Source organism: Mesoplodon bidens (assembly GCF_964165515.1).
Source record: "Mesoplodon bidens genome assembly, chromosome: 2".
In the NCBI taxonomy this organism is placed as follows: Eukaryota; Metazoa; Chordata; class Mammalia; order Artiodactyla; family Ziphiidae; genus Mesoplodon; species Mesoplodon bidens.
In genome coordinates this window covers 42,606,297-42,626,223 of record NC_138177.1, presented here as the reverse complement: position 1 = coordinate 42,626,223, position 19,927 = coordinate 42,606,297, and positions in this window count along the sequence as shown.

Genomic DNA, 19,927 nt, shown 5'->3' with positions numbered 1-19,927 from the left:
CCAACACAGCAAAAATAAATTAATTAATAAACTCCTACCCCCAACATCTAAAAAAAAAAAAGAATGTGCTACATCACAACCATGACTTAGAAATAATATAATTAGTATATTATAAATTACTATATTGTTATAAATGATAACAATAGAAACATAAGGAAAAACCTTGTCATTAGCTTATGGCCATGTTTTCACAGGGGTGGAGGAGCATAGAGAGGATGTATTTCTCTTCATTTATCTTAAGCAAATGTTTGCTTTGGTCTATTTTTGCTTCCTCTCCCACTTCCTACTAAACAAGTCACACCAGAATCAATCATGTCAATATTTAAGGGACTCATTTAGCAGCTGCATTGTTTCCACTTCCTGTAATCACTGAACACTAATGTGTAGCTATTTTCTACTTTCAAAGTAAGTTTTAATCATAGTTATCCCCATCCTTATGCCCTCTTCCCACAATCAGCCTCCACATTTTCAAATTAAACAACTTCTAATAATTCATCAGTTCTAGAATTCTGCTTTGTCTGTGGTTCATACCTAGTGCTTCAAAGAAGCTGGAAGAAAGGTACAAAATTAATTCATTAATCCAACCTACTGACCTTCTGAATCAGAGCTTTCCAGCGATAAACCCTAGGCATCTGCATTTTCTCATACTTTTGATAATGTCCTTCTCTTATTTGGATCCCTTGTTAATCAGATATTGAATATTCTAGATTGATTCTGATCTTCTTATAATTCTTTTCCTATTGTCCCTTTCTATTTTTCTCTCTTTATTCTCCATTCCAGGATATGCCTCAATTTTATCTTCCAACTTTTCCACTGATTTCTTTATTTTGACATCCTTTTTAAAATTTTATGTTCTTTTAATATTTCTTTTTTCACTGTGCTCTGTTTTTTTTTTAATATATGCAGGAGCTAAACAAAACAGAAGTGCAAAGAGCTGAACATATTTAGGAGACTGTCATCCATTCTCTATAGAATAGCCAGAGTAGAGGTATAGACTAGTGAAGATAAAGATGGAGAATACAATGAAAGCTCCAATTCTCCCCTCTTCACTTCCCCCCACCTTGTATTCAAGCCTGTTACGTAATTTCTCTCATTAAACAGATGGAATCTGTTTCCCGAACCGTGATCTGGGCCAGTCTTATGACCTCCGTTGGTCAATAAAATTTAGCAGATATGAGAGCATACCGATTCTGAGCCTAGACATCAAAAAACCTTGTTTGTTTCTGATTACGCTTTCTTTTGCACCTCTGTGGTCCCCATAAACCATGCCCAGGCTAGCCTGCTGCAGGATGAGGGACACATAGTCCCAGCCAAGCTGTCCCAGTTTCTCCAGCTAAGTCTGTCCTAGACTAGCCAAGGCCAGCCAACCCCCAGACACAAGAGCAATTCCAGCCAAAATCAAGAGATCTACCCAGCATACCAGCCCAGACAAGATAGCAATAAAAGTTTCCTAAGTATGTTTCTGAGATTTTGCGGTTGTTTGTTACATAGCATTGTTGTGGCAATAGACAACAGATACAGAAAGGTAGTCCTTAGCCAGATGTGGAGGATCATATATGTTACTCTGAGAAATTTAAGTTTATGCTTATGAAATGGAAACCCCTGAAGGGTGTTCAAAGGAGAGAAACATGACTTAGTTTGCATTTTGGAAAAGTAACTCTAGCTACAATGCATAGGTTGAGTTGAAAGTGGAATCTCTTGCAATAGTTCAGGTAAGAGATGGCAAATGCCTAAATGACCAACATCAGTGGGAGTAGTAAGGAGAAGACAAATACCAGAGATATCAAAGAAGTAGATAATCTAGCATAAGGTAAATGATTGGTTGAGGAAAGAGAAGGACAGGAGAGATTCTGGCATGTTTCCCAGGTTTTGGTGCCATGAAATGAACTCAAACTAGGTTCTGGGAGGAACTAGATTAAGTTCAGTTTTACTATATTAAATTATTATATATATTAAATTTGAGTCCCTATGGGACATTCAGGTAGATGTTTGGCAGTCAGTATTATGCATAAGTCCGGAGGTCAGGGCTGAGTTCTGGAGTTTTGATAGCAATACTAATTTAGGAAACCGTAATGTGTGGGTACTTAAGTAGAGCCATGAGGTTGGATGAAATTGCCCAGGGAGAAGGTGAATATATTAAGAAGAGAATCAAGGACAGGCAGGGCACTAAGGTGAACAATGTTTAAGGCACTTGTTAAAGATGAAGAGCCAGCAGAAAGAGAGGGGACAGAAATACAAGGGGAATTAGGAACATTTCAAAAAGAGGAGTCATCATTATCTATTTGGTGTGAGTTGTCTCTCTCCCATTAACAATACATGTTTATCAAAATTTTAGAACCAGAAAGGGATTTAAAGATGAAGACTTCAACATTGCAGTGACATCTATAAAGTTATTTTTCAAACTAAATAAGTAATTTTATAGGAGTTGGGCCTACCAATCCAACAGCAAAATGAAAAGTTAAAATATTTCTGAAAATATTTAAAAGGTTCATTTTAATAACTGTAGAATCACTTTAAGTCCCATGAAATTTAAGAAAGAAAAGAAGCAGAATTATTCTTAACATCATAATAAGCTCTATTCTTTCTAATTTCAGGAGGCATTCCCTAGAGAACACTAGAACAGATGTTCAGGGAACACAAAGGTCATCTCTCTCTAGTGCAGGGCACTCTGTTTCTCTGATTATTTATAACTTGTCATTCATATCATCTGATTTTAAAACAAGCCAGGAAGTATTTAGACCAAATGTTCAAGGACTACAAGAAGCCTGCATTTTTTTGGATCTTCTAATATAGTACCTACATTTTAATCTTGCCCTTCTAAAGGACAGAGACTAAACATAGATAAATTAATCTACCATGTTAGGTTTTTTTTTTAATTTAATATATACTCCTGAAAAAACTTACTTCATGAGCCTCCCCTTGTAAAGGAGTGTGAAGTTAACCCTTCCAGAATATAAGAAGCTCCATCCTAGTATTTAGAAGTCATTCAAACTGTGATTTCTTAAATGATGCCATCTAAGTTGTACTGTTATCACTGCAGGCTAGTTTGTACAGTTTTTACCAACACAGTAAATATGAGGGGACAGTGGACTCTACAAGTAAGTCCTCTAAGGTTCATTTTATGTCTACTACCTGAAGGCAGCTTCTTGAAGAAGGAGAATACAGCAGCTTCTCTAACCACCGGAGGGGGCCATTTAATCAATTTCAAGCCTGACTATAATTAAGCAAAACTGTATTTTGTACCAGAAGGCTTCCCACCTGGTGGTGAAAAGAAGTTGCTTACCAGTTGCAAATGACAAGAGCCAGGACGCTTTGTTGGTTGCAGCTTGGGTTGGGAGAGTGCCTCAAGCCTGTGATACCCCCTGTGAGGACTGGGAGAATTCTGGCAGCAATGCAGGGCACCCCAAACAGCTCTCCAACACCCCACAGCTGTTCCTGTCCTATTACAGGCCTCATTTACAACAAAGTAAGCACTCTCATGGACTTGCTTTCCCGTGGACAATCTAACTTTGCTAAGTTGCCATACTAAATATATTTTTCTTTAAAGGGAAGCTCCCAAAATATGGGGGCAGGTAGAGAGTGATTCTATTTTAAATTTACTCACGTTATTTCACCAGCACGCATCCTTGGAGATATTGGTGTTTAAGAACAGGAGATTTTATGGGCTTCCCTGGTGGCGCAGTGGTTGAGAGTCTGCCTGCCGATGCAGGGCACACGGGTTCGTGCCCCAGTCTGGGAGGATCCCACATGCCGCGGAGCGGCTGGGCCTGTGAGCCACGGCTGCTGAGTCTGCGCGTCCAGAGCCTGTGCTCCGCGACGGGAGAGGCCACAACAGTGAGAGGCCCGCGTACCACAAAAAAAAAAAAAAAAAAAAAAAGAACAGGAGATTTTTAATAAAAAAGAAAAAAAATTGTAAGGTCTGTGTTTATTCCAGTGGCCAAGAACAAAAGCCCAACTCAAACTAGCTTAATAAGGACAAATAGGAATTTCTTGGGCCACAGAATAGACAGGCCCAACAGAATACTCCCTTCAGGAATGGCAGGCTTCAGAATTTCATGTCTTGAGGATGCTGTTGCTCCCTCTTCACTTCTTGGGTCTGCTTTCATGTGTGTTGACCTCACTGTCATGTCAGGTAGGGACTCTTCTCATTGTAGCAGGTGCTCCTGGTCAGTTCCAGGTTAAATGGCTCTTATACCTAATGACCCCACCAGAAAGAGAGCAGCTCTTCTCTAAAAACTCCAGCAAAAGCCTAGGTCCTGGCATGGCTCAGTCCATGCCCACTTGTAACCAGTCACCGTGGGCTCAGCCAGGCCATGACCACTACCACCACAAAGCCTATGGGCAGTGGTGTGGATGCAAGAAGTTAGAACGAGGAAAGGTTGGTTTCCAAACAGAAAAAAAAAAATTTATTTTTGGAAGAAGAGGGAAGAGATGCTAGACATTAAGAAATCCATTTTATCTTACAATTTGTAAATCACCACAGTGCTTGAAACATAAAAAGAACTTAAAGAATAGTAGATAAAAGAAAGAATAAGAGTAATAAAATGTTCATGATTTATAACATTTCTGAGACCCAAATAGATGATGATGTAGATAAAGATAAGATCATTTTTATTTCAGTATATAACTTCATTGTTCTTTGTACAACTTACTTGGTCTATTAAGCTGCAAACGGATATAAATGATGTCAGTGCTGTGTGATTATTAATGAGAAATAATGAAAAGGTGAAGAAAGCATATTCAGTGATGCAAGAAAATTGATATTTGGGCATAATAAATAATTTTGTGTTCTAGGAAATGGATAGTTGGTTTGTGGTCCTGTTTCAGCCATCCCAATGTATCATTGGGCAAATTTGCCTCTCCTTTACCTTTGAGAAGAAATCCCTATTCTCAGCAGGCCCATAAAGCACAACTACCAACCACTGGGCCTTTGTTCAGGCTGTATTCCCAGCCTGAAGTGTTACTACCCTCCTCTCTAGCTCTCTAAGTCAGCCCACAATATAAGGCCATCTCTGCCATAAGATACTGCTCCAGCTCTCACCCATCTCTCATCAATCTCATAGCACTTTGTTAGCCTGTAAAGTCCTTGGGAAGACCAGCGAACTCTTACTTTATAGAATGTTGTGACTATAGCACGATTTGACAGGTACTGATGCTCTTTTGTATTGTTCCCTGCATGTGAGAGACACAGGCTGAGCTACCTCTCTCTCACCCTACTCAGCTTTAAATGTTGTCTCCTCCAATGAGCCTTCCATGACCCTAAAGTTAGGACGGGTATCCCCTATCATTTTCCAGAGCCTCTTCAGCCATCTAGGTATGCATTTTCTTTGTGAATATTAACAATGCAAAATCTTTAACAAGGCTTTGATCTACTTAGCAATTCAAAAATAACTCACAGGAAAAAAAATTACAGAACAATTTAATCCGAAATGACATTGTACTTAAAGTACATGAGGAATTCAGCAAAAGGAAAAAATCAGAAAGGTTTCAGGGAATGGTGTGATGTATTCATCACAGTATACTTAGCTCTATGCTCAGCACCTAGAACAGATAGAACGTCAGTACCTAGACAGACAGAATAATTTGGAGGAATGCCTATGGGATGAAGGGGGGCATAGATGGAGGGGGAGAGGGAGGAAGCATTGAACCAAGTGCTAAGCAGGAAGTGAATTTGAACACACGGGGCTGAGTAGATTATTATTGTGTGTAGTTTGAACCTCCTGTGAAACTATATGAATCACACAATCCTTGATTTAAGGTAGAGGTAAAGAAGTACCTTTAAAAAGAGGATAGAAAAAAAAAAAGAAGGAAAAGAGACTAGAGGTTTGAAGCAGTGAGAAGGAGGGAAGCAAGAATGAATCACATCTACAGAGCTTTACAGTTTTATACTCATTTCTAGAATATGTAAAAACAAATTTATCACACCAAAGTCTGAGATTATCTTGCAATGGACTCTGTTTTAGAGAAGTATTGTTTTTAATCGAGTCAAATGCTTTAAACTTTGATCAGGAACTGAGAAATCATACAGCTTTTATCCCAAAAAATATCTCTCTGACAAATCTGGGGTGTATTTCCTATGCAACAGAAAACAATCCGTTAGTGGCATGAACCTCAATAAAGAGTTTGGGGTGATCTATTATTTATCAAACCACTGGTCTGTGTACGTGGGTCATAATGAAATAATCACTCCACAGGAACTTAATACACTCTGGGAAAGATCTCTGAGTGTTGTACCCAGGGAGCCTAATAATGAAACTCGAAGCAACAGTGTAAGAGGAACAGGAAAACAACCCAAGCTGTTATCTCTTACTGAGACTATTTTCTCGTAGAGAATCCTGAGAAAACAAAAGACATCTTGTTTGAAGTGTTTTTGCCTTCTTCAAGTTTGAGGGGAAAAAAAAAATCCCTTTGAAGTACTTACAAATTAAACATTGCTGAAGACTATTTCTTCCTTCATATCTGAAATATTTACTAATTCTATATTTGGACAATTTTGCCTTTCAAAGAATTTATTTGTTTAATTAGCATCTACTTGTGCCTGGAGCTAAACATTGCAGAAGATACAAGAGATATAAAATTACATCAACATCACCTGGGAACTGACTGGAAATGCAGATTCTCAGGCTCCACCTCAGCCCTAATGAATCAGAATCTGCATTTTAGCCAGAGCCCCCGGTGCTTTGTATGTGCTTGAGAGTTTGAGAAGCAACATTATAGCTGTACACTGGAATCACATGGACTTGTTTTTGTTTTGTGTTTTTACTGTTGTTACCTAGATCTCAGTCCCAGAAATCTCTATTCAATTTGTATGGGGTGCATCCTGGGCATAGGGATTTTTCTGAAGATTGCCAGATGATTCTAATGTGCAACCAAGTTTAAGAATCACTGCTCTGGAGTCAATGCTCTGGTGGTTTTGAACTTTGTTGCAGCCTGGAACACTTGCTAAAATGCAGATTCTGATTCTTTAGGTCCCTGGTGGATCCCTGAGAATCTGCATCTCTAACCAGTTGTTATGTGATATTAAAACAAATTTTTTCTCTTGTATCTTCCTCCACAATACCTAGCTCCAGGCACAAGTAGATGCTAATGAAATATTTTTTCAAGTGCTTGCTTATTTTTTCCAATATAAAGATAATTGTATTTTATGGCTATTTTTCTTTTTTTTAAGTAATGGCAGCACAAACTCAAATCCCTAAGAAATAATAAGAAGGAAAATTAATGTTAGCTTAAATGTTACAGCCTGGTACGGGCTGACTTGTGTCCCCTGCAAAAGACAGTGAAATTCTTACCTCCAGAACCTCAGAACTTATCTGAAAACATATGTCATTGCAGATGTAATTAGTTAAGTTAAAATGAGGTCCTAGGGACTTCCCTTGTGGTGCAGTGGTTAAGAATCCGCCTGCCAATGCAGGGGACACAGGTTTGATCCCTGGTCTGGGAAGGTCCCACATGCCGCGGAGCAACTAAGCCCGTGTGCCACAACTACTGAGCCTGCGCTCTAGAGTCCACGAGCCACAACTACTGAAGCCCACACGCCTAGAGACCATGCTCCGCAACAAGAGAAACCACCTCAATGAGAAGCCTGCGTACCACAATGAAGAGTAGCCCCCACTCGCCGCAACTAGAGAAAGCCCGTGCACAGCAGCAAAGACCCAACACAGCCAAAAATAAATAAGTAAATAAATTTATTTAAAAAATAAAAGAGGTCCTACTAGAGTAGGGTGGGCCCTTAATCCAATGTGACTCATGTCCTTATAAGGAGAAGAGACACAATGACAGACCCACACAGGGCTAGGTGACAATGGAGGCAGAGATTGCAGTGATGTACCTGCAAGCCAAGGAAGACCAAGGATTGCCTGCACCCACCAGAAGCTAGGAAGAGGCAAGGAAGGATTCTCCCCTAGAGCCCTCAGAGGGAGCATGGCCCTGGTGACATCTCGATTTCAAACCTCTAGCCTCCAGAATTCTGAGAGAATTAGTATCTGTTGTTCTAAGCCACCCAGTTTTTAGTAGTTTGTTATGGCAGCCCTGGGAAACTGATACACAGCCTACCTTCTTAGTACTTATTGCAAAGGCCAGGATTTTTTGCTGTTTTGGGGATTTTTTTGGCATCCCAGACATGTGGGCCCCTGTGTATTTACAAAAACTAGATTGATCTGCCAATGGCTACTTCAAATTTGGCTCATCATTTACTATTACATATAACTAGGGAAGGAATTATAGACAAGAAGCAACTGAATAGAAAGAGTTCTACTGAAAAAAAATGAAACAGGGGATACTTAAAACTCAAGGAAAGAAAAAAGAATATACAGACACTTGTAAAGTTTATTATAAATAACCTTGAATTTGAGGAAAAGCAAAACAGTTCTCAGAATATTACCCTTTAATGGAAATATATTGCTTTGTGATCATACTGATCTAGATTGAAAACCCAGCAACATCAGTGTCATGTAACGTTCATGATTCTGTACAATGGCAACAACAATGATACTATCTTTCCATAGAGGTGGGTGTAAGAATTTTTAAAGGTTCTGGCAGTAAGTCCAAAACATTCAGTAAGTGGTAACTATTATTATCAGAAGACAGAAGAAAGAATATTGAGCGTAATTACTTTAAGAAGTGCCCCTCTACCACACTTTTCATTCATTACAAAATTAGTATGTTTAATCAGCTCAGCAAAATACCACCTTAAGCCCAATTCAGAACAGAAAATATGGAATTTGTTAAGTAAAAGCAATGGTAGCAGCTTACCCTTCCCCCTCCCCATGTCCTCAAGCCCATTCTCTATGTCTGTGTCTTTATTCCGGTCCTGCCCCTAGGTTCATCAGAACCTTTTTTTTTTTTTTAGATTCCATATATATGTGTTAGCATACGGTATTTGTTTTTCTCTTTCTGACTTACTTCACTCTGTATGACAGACTCTAGGTCCATCCACGTCACTACAAATAGTAGCTTGGACATATATATACTACCAAATGTAAAACAGATAGCTAGTGGAAAGCAGCCACATAGCACAGGGAGATCAGCTCGATGCTTTGTGACCACCTAGAGGGGTGGGATAGGGAGGGTGGGAGGGAGACGCAAGTGGGAGGAGATATGGGGATATATGTATATATATAGCTGATTCACTTTGTTATAAAGCAGAAACTGACACACCATTGTAAAGCAATTATACTCCAATAAAGATGTTAAAAAAAAAAAAAAGGTAGCAACAGCAGCGACCTCTGTGTAGGAGAGAAACCCCTGGAACCGTGGTCAAGTTCAGGACACAGGGCACTGGGGAGAAGCACCAGTGGGAGAAAAAAGCTTTCCAAGGGCATGGGGATGGCGGGGACAGGAGCAGTGACCCTGAAAACAAACTTCCCTTCACAATTTTCTCATGTGTCAGTCTTGAGTAAATAAAATGTTTTTCCTTTCCATGTATTAAAAACACGTCTGATCTTATTTCTAAACTGTTTCAAATGTCTGAGCAAAGACCACGACTGATGAAAACTTTATTACGTATACTTTTTTGTATAGAAAAACAAAGAAATAAAATTTGCTTTTGAGCTTTATTATTGAATTTCAAAACAAAAATAAAGTCAAATTTATAATATTTTGAAACCAATTAAAATTCAGTACAAGCCAGTATTTTGATTTTTTTAATGTTCATTGGACAAGAAGAGAAAAAACAAAGTAGTGAAGTTTGTTCTGTGTAGAGAAAAAATAAGAAATTTATTTCCAGTAAGGATACAACATAATCTGTCTCTCTGAGTGCTTTTGGTCAGAAGAACTTCTAAACTACCACCAAGCAGACAAATATAATTATAGCAGATATATATAATTTATTTTAACCTGCAAAATTATTTAGAATTACTTAATTTCTTGGATAAAAGGAAGAATATTGTCTATTTACTAGATTAGGAAGAAATTCTTTTCTTGAGACATTTTGCTCATATCTGTGTGCTATAGACTGAATGTGTGTGTCCCCTGCCAAATTCATATGTTAAATTCTAACCCCCAATATGATGATTTTAGGAGGTAGAGCCTTTGGGAGATATTGAGTGGAGGCTTCATGAATGGGATTATTGCCCTTACAAAAGAGACTCCAGAGTTCCTAGTCCCCTTCTGCCTTGTGAGGACACAGTGAGAAGATGCTGTCTATGAACATGGAAGCAGACCCTGCATCTTGATCTTGGATTTCCCAGCCTTAAGAACTGTGAAGAATAAATGTTTGTTATACAAGCCACCCAGTTCAGGGTATTCTGTTATAGCAACTGGAACAGACTAAGACACTGCATTAATACATTCTTCCTACTACACTGTCATTTATGACTGTACAGGTCTGACTACCTGTGAAACCCTGAAAGACAGAAATTGCCTAATTCATGGTTATAGGCTCAGGACACTCTAACTGTTCCATAAATTGTACTGAATTAACTATTATAAGACTATGGAGTGGACCTTAATATGCTCTGGTGAACTGTAACACAAGACATCTGTTTGACAATGTCAGTTTTATATCAGTTTTTGTCAGTTTTTTGGTCTCCAATTGTCTAAACGATTTGTCAGTTTTTTGGTCTCCAATCGTCTAAACCTCCCTCATATATTTAAAGCTTTATACGAGTCCCTTGGTATAAAGCTAGATACTCACTTCCCCAAGCCCCTGGTAAACACAATCCCCCAATCACATTTCAAACTGGGACATCATGACCCTGACAAGCTGAGACCCTGACAAGCTGAGACCCTGGAGGTTCTACCATGTTGGTGGCAGATGAACCCCAACTGAAATCCAGTTTCCAAGGGAGGCAGTGCCACCAGCGTGATATACCACACAGGGTCCAGAGGTCAGCCACAGCTGCGGCACAACCTCGCAGGACTGCTTGGGAAATGTGGTACTGTCCACTGCCCAGCATCCCCTCCTCCCAACCCCTTCTGATCCTGGTTCTCCAGCCTTCCTTGGGATGTTGTCAATATCTTCTAGATAAATTTCTTTTCTGCCTAACTCATTCAAAGTTCGCTTCAGTACCAGTAACTAAGAATCCTACTGAGTCCAACTGGGCTCTACCATTAATCAGCAGACTGACAGGCTCACCTAAACACTCTGGGATTAATGAGATGATCTACTTATGAACATGACCATTTTTGACTATATGTCTCAACTCCCTTCCGGTTCTAAAATTCTTTGATGCCATTAGGGCAGTTTCGGTGAGGGATGTAAACATAATATTAACACACCACCTGTGCTTCTCATTCGCTCATCAACATGTATGTGTGCCTTCTAGATGGATAGACCAGACACCAGTTCTTCCAGAATTGCTTGGGTCTTTTAAGAACTCTAGTCAGTAGGGGAGTTCTGTACTTTTGGTGATTAAATTATATTAGGGCCAATACTGAGAATTCTACAAGCTCCACTGCCCACCATACAACCGTACCTCATATACCACTGAATGTATCACTGAGCAGAGGAAGAAAAGATGTTCTCTGGCCCCAACTTAATCATGACCCGTAGAGCTATTTGGTAAAGTGCTCTCATGGGAGTTAACTATGCTTAGCATGTTCCTTCATTACTCCTGACTGTCACATGAATCAGACGAAGTCATTCTCGTCCAAGATAAAAAGGCACTGGCAATTCAGTTGCACAGTTGCCGGAGTGCTTTTTAAAGCAGTTATGTGAAAAGAAAATTCAAAGAAAGCCAAATTACACAGGGCCGGTTACCTGTCATCAAGCTGGTGATGGTTATCTTGTTTTTCTGGACTTTATTGCTAACAAAGAGCTCATGTACTTTGACACTTATCAGAAAAAAAGGCACAATTTTCTTCTCACTTACACTTAAGCTATCTCTTCCAGATGAGATCTGAATAGGAGATTAGCATGGAATCCTTGCCCTTTCTTCTCTTTCTATAATCTAGAGACCATTCAGTGGATCTGATAAGAGCTAGTTCTTTGCAGTTTGACATTGAAAGGAGAATTTTGAAGGGTTATTATGAGGACCAAGCTGCATTTTTATTCTAAAAGAGTTAGGAAAAAGTATGTGAAATACAAAATGTCAATTTACTAAGATTCTTATCCCTAGATCCTAAAAAATTTAAAAAATGCTTAAATTTACAAGACAATTAGAGACCATGTAGTTGACATCAAACAATATCATGTCCATTTGGTTTCAGCAAGTCCTTCTTATAGCCAGGCATAAATCTACAGCTATGGACTAGCTTTATGATATGAAGAATAACCTTTACAGTTAGGATTTTAAGTCTTTTTTTTTTTGGCCGTGCAGTTTGCAGTATCTTAGTTCCCTGACTGACTAGGGATTGAACCTGGGCCACGGCAGTGAAAGCGCCAAGTCCTAACCACTGGACCACCAGGAAACTCCCAAGATTTAAAGTCTATTAATGTCTGGAGTTCAAGCCATAAATACTTCTGGGAAGAAGAGCCTGGCAACTCCTGCATCTCACCCCCTCCAGAGCCTCTGGGAGTGTAGACACAGAATGTTAGAGAAACAAAAGTTTGGGACAGAGGAGGGGTGGTGATAAGGTTGCCTGTCATTCCCCATTCCCTCTGGTGGTCAGCACCCAAAAGCTTTTATTGACTCATGTATTTTTAGATAATCACCCTTACTACTTTATTCTTTCTGACCTTTGTCTAATATTTATGTATATATGTGTAAGGTATACAGCACATAGTTTTATTTTTTTATAAATTTATTTACTTATTTATTTTTATTTTGCCTGCACTGGTTCTTCATTGTGGCACGAAGGCTTCTCTAGTTGCAGTGGGCTCTAGGGCACATGAACTCAGTAGTTGCGGCACATGGGCTTACTTGCAGGACGTGGGATCTTAGTTCCCCGACCAGGGATCGAACCCAGACCCCCTGCATTGGGAGCATGGAGTCTTAACCACTGCACCACCAGGGAAGTCCCCCCAAATTGACCTTTTGTCTACCTGAGTGAATCTACTAAAGATTTTTTTTTTTAAGTAAGAAGGAATTATGCAAGAGTGAGTTTTCTTTATTAGTCATCTCCAAACTTGGGGTACAGAAAATGCACAATGAATAGTACTCAAAAATTGAACAGAAGAAAATGGAAATAAAAGAAATAATCTTCTAGGAGACATTCTCTAGTAGATTTATCTCCCACCAAGCAGGAACTTGTGGAATCATTAGCTACTTGAATACTTGGGTCAATAACTCTTTGACTAAATTACCATTTATCTAGACAGAAGCCGCACCAACATTCCTATGATTCTACAGTAGTAATTAGATATGTCTTTCAGGCATGTCACAGCCCAGTGCTTTTAGGTTGCACTCTCTGCATTACTGAACATGATTTTCTACCATACTGATGATCTAATCAGACATTTCTTCAGAACAATTGTAGGCTATTGTTAAATGAATGGCCAAGATTAGTAGTTTGGTCTATGGGTGTGGAAAATACCTGGTTATTTTAGGGCACCGGTTTGTGATGTTAGAATCATTTCAGCAACAATCATTTGTTGAACATCATAAAGCTACAAAATGTGGTGGAAAGAATGTGGATTCAGAATCAGACAGACTTGGGTGTGAACCCCAGTTGCATCATTAATTAATTTATTTGTGTCTCTGTTCTTTCTTTCTGTACAGTGGTATGGTAGGCAGCCTCTAAAATAGCTCCCAGTGATGGCCTCCTGGTATTCACACCCTTGTGTAGTCCCCTCCCTTTATGGGTTGGTTGAACCTAGTATATTGCATCTAATGACTAGAATATAGCATATAGCAAAAGTGATCAGATATCAGTTGCAAGATTAGGTGCTCCCGTATTCATATTCCATCTTTCTCTCTCCTTTCTCCCTCTGTTAGGATCAATAGCCAGTGAAGATCTGAGGCCTGTCAGCAGCCATGTGAGGTAAAAGCACGATCTCCTGGAAGTGTGGGAGTACACCCTCCCCTGGCTGATCCTTGGATGACTACAATGTCAGCCAACTCCTTGAGCGCAGCTTTGTGAGGGACCCTGAAGCAGAGCGCCGAGCTAAGCCTGCATCTCTGACCCACAGAAACTATAGATTAAATAAACATGTGTTGTTTTAAGCTTCTATGGTTTTTTTTTTGGGGGGGGTGTTACACAGCAATAGATAACTAACACAAATGGAAATAATAGTACCTCCATTCCAAGGCTATTGTGAGGGTTAGAAATGGTGTGCGCCTCATTTGCTCCACAGCCTCTCTTCAGTAAACGTAGCTCTGACTACTACCGAGTGGCTTCTCCACATGGTGAGCTACTCTCTGCAACACTTATGTATCTAAATTATGTAATGCAACATGGGTTAGAGGAAAAAAATAGTTCCCTTCAACCTCAAAAGTAATTTGAGGGCTTCCCTGGTGGCGCAGTGGTTGAGAGTCCGCCTGCCGATGCAGGGGACACGGGTTCGTGCCCCGGTCTGGGAAGATCCCACATGCCGCAGAGCGGCTAGGCCCGTGAGCCATGGCCGCTGAGCCTGTGCGTCCGGAGCCTGCGCTCCGCAAGGGGAGAGGCCACAACAGTGAGAGGCCCGCATAACGCAAAAAAAAAAAAAAAAAAAAAAAAAAAAAAGTAATTTGAAAAGAAGAAAGTTGAGTTGTATGGATCCTGGTGGAAAGGCCAACTGGCAGGTCTTTGAAAAGTATAGACTTGATTGAGGCAATAAAAGAAGCAAACAGAATGAGCTAAGGAGCTGATACGGAGAATAGAAATGTCCAATATGGAGTAGGATTTAATGCCTTAAGAATAAGAGCCTCAAATTCCTTTCACTGACTTAACCACCCCTCAGGGCACAGTCATTTTCAAACCTTTAATGCAACACTTGAAAAAATTTATGATACACAGACATAGAGAACAAATGTATGGATACCAAGGGGGAAGGGGAGGTGGATGGGAGGAATTGGGAGATTGGGATTGACACATATACACTACTGATACTCTGTATAAAATAGACAACTAATGAGAACATACTGTATAGCACAGTGAACTCATGCACTGTGATAACCTAAAAGGGAAGGAAATCCAAAAAAAGGGGATAGATGTATAAGTATAGCTGATTCATTTTGCTGTACAGTAGAAACTAACACAGCATTGTAAAGCAACTATACTCCAATAAAAATTAATTTAAAAAAATTAATAATAAAAGAATTAATCATGTTTTACTTGGGTAATAAAAAATAAATTTGTAGGAGTAAAACTGAAAAGGATATTGTAAAAATGTGAAGAGGGCTCCCTACAGAGGCAATGTAGCATCAGGGAAAAGTCCCTGCTTCAAAATTAGAAGCTTTGGTTCTGGGATTTGCTTTGCTTTTGTTCTGTCACAAAACATGTATTAAGTGCCTACTGTATGCCAAACCCTTTTCTGACTCTATAGTTGCTGGGATATAGTGAAACAGACATAATCATTGCCTTTGTGAGCTAGCAGGACATGAAAAACCATATTTATTACAATGATGATAAGTACCAGAAGGAAAAGAACAGGGTATAATTAGAAAATGCAGGAGGACTTACATACACTGAATTGGAGAGTTTAGGGAAAGCTTCTCTGGAGCAAGTGACATTTAAACTAAAGGATGTGCGTGAGTTAGCCAGGCAACTGAGTAATAAAGAGCTGGGGGAAGGGTATCAGAGAAAACAACATAGTGAACGCTCTAAAGCAGAACAAGTTTGGCATGTCTGAGCCACAGAGAGGTTCATGGGGCTAGAACATGGTTGGCAAGAAGCAGCATGGAGGTTGGAGAAGCAAACAGGTCCAGATCATACAGAGACTTGTGACCATGTTAGAAAGTAAGTTATTGTGGCATTGAAGGATTTTAAGTACAATAATGAAAGTTATTTTTATTTATTTATTTTTTATTTTCTTTGTGATACGTGGGCCTCTCACTGTTGTGGCCTCTCCCGTTGCGGAGCACAGGCTCCGGACACGCAGGCTCAGTGGCCATGGCTCACGGGCCCAGCCCCTCCATGGCATGTGGGATCTTCCCGGACCGGGGCACGAACCCGTGTCCCCTGCATCGGCAGGCGGACTCTCAACCACTGCGCCACCAGGGAAGCCCATGAAAGTTATTTTTAATGAATGATCACTCTGGATGGCACGTGGAAATAGGATTAAAGGCAAGAGGACCTGGTGTCAAACTAGTGGACACAGTAGAGATGGAAAGAAAAGGATAGATTGGAGATATGTTTTAAAGTTATATCCAGAGGATTTGGTGATAGGTTGGATATGAGACATGAGGAAAAAGGAAGGGGGAGTCAGGAATGCCATCAGGCTTGGATTTACTGAATGATTAAGAACTGGAGCAGGAAGAAGTTGAGGAAGGGAACAGAGTAAGATGAAAGTTTCAGTTCTGCACATTAAGTCTGTGTTGCCTGCAACACATTCAAGTAGAAACCAGTGGGCTGTTATGTACGTGATTCTAGATCTGTAAGCAGAAGTCAAGCCATTTATCAGTAATGAAACTTTGGACAAGTCACCTTGTAACTCTGAGCTCAGTCTCATTTTCTGAAAAATGAGACCTAATACCTGCCTGCCGCAATAGGATGGAGGGAAAGACAGATGAGGCGGCATCTATGAAGGTCCTCTCTAAATTATAATTCAGTATAGAGGTGCAGAGTGATTGATTAGTGACAGGTAACTTCTCACGTTGGTCAGGAAAATGTGAAATAGGGCTTATACTAAGTTTCAGTGTTTCCATATGTTTCTATTAGCATATATACATACATTTATGGAGAAAGAGGAAGAGGGGAAAAGAAAGGAAGAGGAAGGAAGGAGGATGGAAGGATGAATGGAAGGAGAGAAGGAGGGAGGGAAGGAAGGAAGGAAGGGAGGGAGGGAGGGAGGAAGACAAAACGTGCAAGCAAAAACAAAAACATTAGTGATTTTTATGCTCACGTATTTGTTAAAGGATTAATTTTAAGGGTAAAATTATGACAATTAATGTAAACATAAATGTATCACAGACTTTATTTAGCCCACTAATGAGGGAACTAGTAAGGTGAAGTCAACAACAACAGCCAGTTCAATGGGGAATCTAAAGAACACACACACACATATAACACACATACACGTTTCTTTAGTATATGTGTGTGGATGTGTCCAGAAAAGGATTGACTCAGCAGGTTTGGTTACTCAACCCTGAACATTCCAAAGAAAGGACTGGTTTTCTGCTGACACCTGGGAGATGACCTCTGAGTCCTTGGAATATCCTGCCTGCTAAGAATGGTTTTTCACATCTGAGGCTTTGGGCTACACTGCATTAGTTTGGATTCTGAGGCATGGAGATTGTGTAGCTAATATCAGTCACTTGCATACTACATGCCTACATAACTGATCCTCAGTAAAAATCCTGGACTCTAAGGCTTGGCTGAACTTCCCAGGTTGGCAGCCCTAAAAGCTTGTGCCTAGTTTGTCCTGGACTCTGCCCTATCCACTTTTTCCTTTTGCTGATTCTAATCTGTAGTCATTCACTATAACAAACCATAACCATGAATATAAGGTTTTTTTCTGGGTCCTGTAAGTCCTTCTAGTGAATCACCAAGCCTGACAGTGGTTTTGGGGATGTCTGACACAATAGGTGATTAGGACTGCTGAAATACATCATAGATTTCAAACATGACTCTTTTACAGGGCAGATGGAAATTATTCACATTGCTATCAGCTTTCTTCCAATTACAGAGTTGTAAAAAAGTCAAAGACAATGAAAGACACAGACCCTTAAAGAATCAGATAACTTTGGAGCACACACTAGACAAAGCACAGCATTCTATTGAAAAAAAAACCTAGTAATATTTTTGCTCAATTCAAAGCCTTTTATAATTTTTTTTGGCATATTCATTAAATCACTACTAAATCAGTACTTCTTAAGGAAGTCCCTGGTCCAGACAATGAAGAGTATCTTGAGGCTTAAATTAAGAAAATGGAAAATAATAATTTTTTAAAGGTGATTCTCATTTCAACTTTTGTTCAAATCAATGCTGTTTGATTCTCCAATTTATGAGCCATAAATTTCCTAATAGTAAAATGAAAATTCTGTCTTTTTTTCTCAAGAGGAATCCACAATTCCAGGTTGTTTGAAAGAGAAACATGTTTCCAAAGGAGTAACCTAAGTCTATATATTCAAAACTAAAAAGGCTTGGAGACTTAAGCCTTGAAGTTTATTATCTAACAATTGTTGATTTTTAGGGAACAATTTTAAAAGCATAATCTGGAGAAAGTCTTGACTAGAACAAAAGCATCATCAAAGGAGCTACCACATGAGGGCATGTTAACAAGACTGACTGAATTTGAAAAAGAAAGAAACAGAATCAAAATTTTTAAAACGTGGTATATATATACATATACAATGGAATATTACTCAGCCATAAAAGAACAAAATAGGGCTTCCCTGGTGGCGCAGTGGTTGAGAGTCCGCCTGCCGATGCAGGGGACACAGGTTTGTGCCCCAGTCCGGGAGGATCCCACATGCCGCAGAGCGGCTGGGCCCGTGAGCCATGGCCGCTGAGCCTGCACGTCTGGAGCCTGTGCTCTGCAACGGGAGAGGCCACAACAGTGAGAGACCCGCCTACCACAAAAAAAAAAAAAAAAAAAAGAACAAAATAATGCCATTTGCAGCAACATAGATGGACCTAGAGATTGTCATACTGAGTGAAATAAGTCAGACAGGGTATAGACGAATATCATATGATATCATTTATATGTAGATTCTAAAAAATGCTATAAATGAATTTATTTACAAAACAGAAATAGAGTCACAGATATAGAAAACAAATTTATGGTTACCAGGGGAAAGTAGGGGGAGGGGGGATAAATTGGGAGATTGGGATTGACAAATACATACTACTATATATAAAATAGGTAACTAATAAGGACCTACTGAATAGCACAGGGACCTCTACTCAATACTCTGTAATGACCTACATGGGAAAAGAATCTAAAAAAGAGTGGATATAGGTATATGTATAACTGATAACAGTTTGCTGTACACCTGAAACTAACACAACATTGTAAATCAACTATACTCTAATAAAAATTTTTTAAAAATTAAATTAAAAAAATTTGCTGGAATGAGGGCAAACATGCAAATCCCAAGATCATAGAATATGAGGGCAACCCTTGAAGCCTGCTCTCCAATGCTCCCAGTGCCAATCCATTCATTAGCCACACCACCAAAAGTGTAACGATCTTCAGAAACTAACAAAATTATGGCTATTTTCTGCCTATAGTACCCTCAATCACTGCCCATTATCTGTAGGATAAAAACAGATTTCCTAACCTGATGCACAAGTTTCTCTCAAATCTCATTTTGTGCCATTCTTTAACAAGTATCCTTCGCTCCAGCCACAAAGACTCCCAACTCGGAATCACTTTCGGAGCTCAGAAAAATGTACTGCCTAGGCCTTCCCCTGGATGGATTAAATCTGCCCATGCATCAATATCTTTTTAAAACTTTCCAGGTAACTCTAATGTGCAGCAAAGATTGAGAATCCTGAACTAATTTTTCAGGGCTCCAAGAAAACATATCTGTACTGATTTTTCTCTCTCTAAAAGAAATAGTGGGGTACAACTTAACTTAGATCAATTTTTTCCTTTTCTAACATTTATTATTTCCAAATTATTTTAAAGGCTTTATTCAGAGGATTAAAAATCACAGATCATAGATTAACCTCTCATTGAGGAACAAATTCTCTTCCAATCACATCACATTCTTCCTCCATATCCGAATGAATTCAGTAGGGTAGAAATAACAACAGAGCTATGAGCATCTCTTGTTTACTTTGGTTCCTGTCAGCAAGTACAGAGTTATCAGGTATTGTTAAATTTAGGTTTAGGAAAATGACTATTATTCCCTTGCCAATGACTGGCTAGTCAATTAACATGGGAAACTGATACTAAGAAATGGCATTTAAAATAGTGTTCATGGACCCAACATTCTCTTTCTCACAGCCTTTATTCTCT